Source organism: Myotis myotis, unplaced genomic scaffold (genome assembly GCF_014108235.1).
Source record: "Myotis myotis isolate mMyoMyo1 unplaced genomic scaffold, mMyoMyo1.p scaffold_m19_p_4, whole genome shotgun sequence".
Taxonomy (NCBI): Eukaryota; Metazoa; Chordata; class Mammalia; order Chiroptera; family Vespertilionidae; genus Myotis; species Myotis myotis.
Genome location: NW_023416346.1, coordinates 23,874,660 through 23,881,408, shown reverse-complemented (window position 1 = coordinate 23,881,408; position 6,749 = coordinate 23,874,660). Strand labels below are relative to the sequence as shown.

At 36.2% G+C, this 6,749-nt stretch overlaps 1 pseudogene; it reads left to right on the top strand.

The window, feature by feature from the left end:
- The first annotated feature begins 667 nt into the window (after nt 1–667).
- LOC118654218 lies at nt 668–1,680 on the top strand (annotated as a pseudogene).
- Nucleotides 1,681–6,749: the final 5,069 nt, after the last annotated feature.

Sequence of the window (6,749 nt, the reverse complement as noted above, 5' to 3'; positions counted from 1 at the left end):
ATTCTGCAAGGATCCTGAATCAACCTGACATCCTTAAATAAAAGTCCCATTGTTTGCAGTTTTTGAAAAATGACTGTAGGGGCTGACTAAATTAAAATTTTATCCTGGGCAATTTATGGGTATAAGATGAATGTGCTTTGGGTAGAGTGGCCCACTTACACAGGTCCCATTTATAGCATAGGTAGCACATAGCTCCTCTTATAAAAACAATAATTCTAGATACAGTGTGAGATTATTCTCCTTTGCAATTCTCCATTGCAGTATTAGGATGGAATAGAAATTCAATTCCAAATTGTTAGTCTTCTTTATCATTATTATTAATTAATTTTACTTGAAGAAATATGTCAGTACCTATATTTTTGTTCTTTTAACCTCTTGCAAACTTCAGCTTTCTATAGGTCATTTTTCACCTTCTTTTTTTAGGGATTTTATTATTTTATTTTTTTCTTTATTGATTAAGGTATTACATATGTGTCCTTAGTCCCCCATTGCCCCCCCCCCCACTCATGCCCTCACCGCCCTGGTGTCTGTGTCCTATTGGTTAGGCTTATATGCATGCATGCTTATTTTAAAGTAAAGACGCAGGGCTCTGGTGCGATTCCGTCCTGCACAGATGCCATTTATCTCCATCCGCCTTCTCTCTCACTTAAGTGCATGCTCCCACTCCATGGAAGATTCTATGGACATGGACATGAGCTTTCTGAGGCCCCAGAACTATCTTTTTGGTTGTGAACTAAAGGCAAACAAAGATTACAACTTTAAGGTGGATAATGATGAAAATGAGCACCAATTATCTTTACAAACAATCAGTTTAGGGGCTAGTGCAAAGGATGAACTGCACATCGTTGAAGCAGAGGCAATGAATTACAAAGGCAGCCCAATTAAAGTAACACTGGTAACTTTGAAAATGTCTGTACAGCCAATGTTGTCCCTTGGTGGCTTTGAAATAACACCACCTGTGGTCTTACAGTTGAAGTGTGGTTCAGAGCCTGTGCATATTAGTAGACAGCACTTAGTAGCTGTGGAGGGAGTTGCAGAATCAGAAGATGAAGAGAAGGATGTGAAACTCCTAAGTATGTCTGGAAAGCATTCTACCCCTGGAGGTGGTAGCAAGGTTCCACAGAAAAAAGTAAAACTTGCTGCTGATGAAAATTATGAGGATGAAAAAAAAAGAAACATATTAGAAAAAAAAGAAAATGATGAGGATGATGAGAAAGGATGATAATGACAATGATGATTTTGATGATGAGGAAGCCAAAGAAAAAGCTCCAGGAAAGAAATCCATGAGATAGTCCAGCCAAAAATGCACAAAAATCAAACCAGAATGAAAAAAGACTCAAAACCATCAACACCAAGATCAAAAGATCAAGAATCCTTCAAAAAAACAGGAAAAAAAACCTAAAACACACTTTAGGACCTAGTTCTGTAAAAAAACATTAAAGCAAAATGCAAACAAATATAGAAAAGGACAGTTCTCTTCCCAAAGTGGAAGCCAAGTTCATTAATTATGACTGATGTGGAGGCTATTCAAGATCTCTGGCAGTGGAGGAAGTCTCTTTAAGAAAATAGTTTAAACAGTTTGTTAAAATTTTCCGTCGTATTTCATTTCTGTAACAGTTGCTATCTGGCTATCCTTTTTATAATGCCGAGTGAGAACTTTCCCTACCATGTCTGATAAATGTTGTCCAGGTTTCATTGCCAAGTTGTATTGTCCAAATGCCTGTTTAGTTTTTAAAGATGGAACTCCACCCTTTGCTTGGTTTTAAGTATGTATGGAATGTTATGATAGGACATAGTAGTAGTAGTGTTTAGATAAATGGGAATGGTGTAGAGACAACAATAAACATGTGAAATGAAACTCAGTATTTAAAAAAATAAAGATGCAGAAAACCCTACAAAACAAATGTAGAGCTTAGTGAATTATACGAATAATATCATTGTAACCACCATCCAGGCTAAAAAAAATAGCCACCCCAGAAGCTCTTCCAAATGCCCCCTCACTCCATCCAAATATAACCACTATCTTAAATTTTAGAGTAATTATTATTATTATTATTATTATTATTATTATTTCATCACCCAAGGGTGAATCACTAGACACTATATAATAATCTTAATTTTTTAAAAACTTGATTCTTCTTTAATTAAAATTTGTTAATGTTGACACTACTGCAGATATCCCCATTCCATCTCTCTGTGGCCATCATCACACTATTGTCCCTGTTCATGGAGTATGCATATATGTTCCTTTTTTTTAATTGTTTTATTGCTTAAAGTATTACAAAGAGTATTATATATGTCTCCTTTTTTTTTCTCTCTCCTTGACCTTCCCCTAGTCTCCCATACCCCCCAGTGTCTTGTGTCCATTGGTTATGCTTATATGCATGCATACAAGTCCTTCAGTTGATCTCTTACCCACCCCCCCAACCCTCCCCGGCCTTCCTACTGTAGTTTGACAGTCTGTTCGATGTTGCTCTGCCTCTGTATCTATTTTTGTTCATCAGTTTATAATGGTCTTAATTATCCATAAGTGAGTGAGACCATGTGGTATTTTTCTTTCATTGACTGGCTTATTTCACTTAGCATAATGCTCTCCAGTGTTCTTTAGCTAATCTCTTCACCTTCTTTATCCAGTCACTTCCAACCCCTCCCTTCAGGCACCTGCCAGTTTGTTCCATGTATCCATGCTTCTGGTTCCATTTTATTTGTCAGTTTATTTTGTTCATTTAATTCCACATATTAGTGAGATCATATGGTATCTGTCCTTCTATGACTGGCTTATTTCACTTACTTTACTCTATAGGCTCTCCCTCCATCCATTTATATGCTCTACTATATATGTGCCAAAGAATTCATGCTGTTTTGCCTGCAGAGTTCTGCATTGTCTGCATGTTGCTGACTGCATACTTATAGTACATTTCAACATGTTCCTCTGCATATCCTGGTAGATTCAGGTCATGATCTGTCTCCAGTTTCTTTTTTTTTTCTTGTTAGCATCTCCTAATTTCAAACTGATCATATTCTATCATCTTGCTTTAATTTATGGACTGGAATGATTTTTTAATTTATTTTAATTTTTTATTTATCTTTATTGTTGAAAGTATTAGAGATGTCCCCTTTTTTCCCCAATGACCCCCCTTCACCCTATACCCCCCAGGCCTTCACCACACTATTGTCTCTGTCCATGGGCTATACTTATCCTATATAATAAAAGCATAATATGCTAATTAGACCAGATGTCCTTCCAGACGACCTTCTGGATGAAGCCGGGGCTGTGAGGTCTGAGTCAGAGGCGGCCGCCACAGTGGGCAGGGGCCGAGGCAGAGGTGGCTACCACAGTGACAGGGGCCAAGCCCCTTGCATGAATTTTGTGCATTGGGCCTCTAGTATGCATATAAAATCCCTGGTTAATCTCTTCCCCTCCACCCCACCTACCTTCCCTCTGAGATTCATCAGTCTGTTCTATGCTTCTATGCCTCTGGATCTATTTTGTCCATCAGCTTATTTGCTTCATTAGATTCCACATATGAGTGTAATGATTTTTTATATAATTCACATATCATAAAATTAATCATTTTAAAGTATGGCATTCAGTGATTTTTTAGTATATTCACAAAGCTTTGCAATCATCACCACAATTTGTTGTTGTTATTGCCCTTTGTGTGGTGCAATTTCTGAACTAATTCTGCAGTCTGTGTTCTTTGTTATGTATAGTCACTGCAGTCTCTGCTAGGTTAGCATATGATCAATTAATGAGTAGACAAAAATTTCCTTAAATGCCTGGAACCAGTTAGTATCTCAGTATTTACCAGGAGGCTCTTTGTGCCTGTTGGGGAATTCTTTCAACACTCAGCCAAGTAGTTTGCAACTACACCTTAACCTTCATTTCTTCCTTGTCAAATAATGAATGCTAGTCTGCAATGACAGTTTAGGGACTTTTCATGTCTTTACTGAGTGTGCACAGCCCTACAAATGAGTGTGTCCTTCTAGATGTTCAGGAATATGTTGGGAGCTTTTCAAAGTCCCTACTGACATCCCACTCCATAAATTTTCCTTTTTGGCTTTTGTATTCGTGAATCATTTAGCCCATTTTATTACCTCAGTCAGAATAAAAGTTAAACAGTTGTCCCCAAACATTTTCAACACACACCCTCAGTGAAGAGGCTTTTTGCACTAGATGAACTCTGTGTCAGATTTTCACCAGACAATAATGATTTTTTGTTCTCTTGGGGGCAATATTAGCTCTATTATGAATACATGACTTACAATATTCCAAAATTATTTGTTTGTTTTTTCCATCTAACACAAATAGTAATATCAGCATAACACTACAATTACTGCCTCCACCAATCTATAATAATAAAAGGATAATATGCTAATTATACTGGCTGTCTTCCTGATGTCATTCCAGACATCCTTCCTGATGAAGCTGGGCCAGAGGGAAGACAGTGTCCCAGGTGCCTGCAGGTGGCTGGAGGAGGGAAGCAGCCCAGGTCCTGGGTGCCTGCCAGCGGCTGGAGGAGGGAAGCCCAGGTCCGGGTGCTAGAGGGAAGCTGGTGCTGGCAGCCAGGGGAAGGAAGGCCTACTCTTGCATAAGTTTTTGTGCATCAGGCCTCTAGTATTATTGAATAGTTTAAACATTTTGGATGTACTAACTAACCCCTTCCTTCTCCCATGTTTTTAATGGTTGTACTATACCTACAATGCCTCATCATATAGCCATTCCATATTCTCTCCCTTTTAACTCTCACTTAGACTTAATTCTTGGAGTATCTACATATTTAATGCTCACAACACATCCTTATGTTGTTATATTTCTAGACATATAGAGAGATCTTTTGGCTATCTAAAGATAATTCTCTATTATTTCCTCAAGATGTGCTTATATCAATATTATTTTAGTTCCTAGATGTTAATAATTTATCTGTGCCCTCTATACTGGAAAGTTGGTGTTCCTGGATATACATTTCTTGGCTCACATTTTCTTTCCTTGAGTATCTTAAAAATATTACTCAATTCTGTTGTGGCTTAAAACTTTGTTGTTAAAAAGTCAGATTACATCTGATTCAATTTTTTATTATAAGCCTTGCTCTCTTTATCAAAGATGTCTAAAAAATTATTTTACTTTAAAGTTCAGTGATTTTACTGGAACCTATTCCTAGTGTTTGTCGTTCTGGGTCAATATTCTTAGGTACACAGTGAGTGTGTTCTTTCTTTCTTTCTTTCTTTCTTTCTTTCTTTCTTTCTTTCTTTCTTTCTCTCTTTCTTTCTTTCTTTCTTTCTTATCCTCACCCGAGAATATTTTTCCATTGATTTTTAGAGAGAGTGGAAAAGAGAGGGAAAGACAGAGAAACATCGATGTGAGAGAAACACATTGATTGGTTGCCTCCTGCAAGAGCCCTGACCAGGGCCCAGACCTGGGAGGAACCTGCAACCAAGGTATGTATGTGCCTTTGACCAGAATCTAACCTAGGACCCTTTGGTCTGCAGGCTGACTCTCTATCCACTGAGCCAAACCGGCTAGGGCATGTCTTTTCAATGTGTGTGTGTGTGTGTGTGTGTGTGTGTGTGTGTGTGTTCTGTTCCCTTACTTGGTTTTCTTCAGGTATGTTGGATCTTCCTTTCTTGCCTTCCCTATGTACTATTTTCACTAAAGTTATTTCATCTCTTCATTTATTTTTTTTTTTAATTTGCTTAGAGGGTAGATCTTATATTTAGTGTTTTTATCACAAAGTATAATAAATAAAGATGGTGATAGGAAACTTTTTATAATGTTTACAACTGCCAAGGTAAAAATAAAATTAAAATAACATTTTTCTTTTAATCTTCTCTTTCTCTTAAGGCATTATTTGTTGTGTTTATTCACCCTTGTATTTCATTTAGTTTATTCTTCATTTCTAAAATACATTTTTCTGCTGTCTCTAATTCTTTTGTGAGTTGGGACCCTTATTCATGAGTTTTTCTAAATCTGATTTATATTATTATTTCATATCTTCTATCATATTCATAATACATTTTGATTTTTTTAAATGCATAACAATTTTTATCTGTCTTTAAGCTATGTCTTCTGATGTGTTTTCATGGTATAAAGAATATTATTTTGCTCCTTATTATCTTTTTCTATAGTAACTTTAAATGAGATTTTGCCTTAATACATTCCTGTAGCTCATTTTAATGTGAATTTAGTTTGACTCAAATTTTAGAAAGAGGCATAAAGCAGATAGACTTTCTAACGTCACAGGGCCCTCTACTCTGTTGTTTTGTGTAGTATTAATCAATATGGCTGTTCTCTTTCTGAGATTTCTTATTTCTGTTTCCCTCCTCAATTTTTATTGAATGTTCTATTTCCATCATCTCTATTGTTCCTAAAATGCTCAACTACCAAGAGACTCTCTTCAATATGAGGCTCCATCATGGTAAGGGAGTCCTAGGGGGTCAATTTTAATATGTTATATGAATAAACAGCTCTAGCCCTTTCAGATCTTCTTAGCACCAGCTCTTATAATTTGTTTTTATTTAATTTAAAATATTTTATTTAATATTTTGTATATAGTTTTTCATGTATCTCAATAATCATATTATCATTTTCATTGGTTGGAAGCAATACCATAAAGGTACCATAATTTTATAACTATCTCTCTAGTAATGGCTGTTTGGGGATATATCCAGTTTTCTATGATAATAAATAACATGTAATAGTTTCCTTCTGAATTATATCCTTAAGACAAATACCCTGGAGTGAGACTATT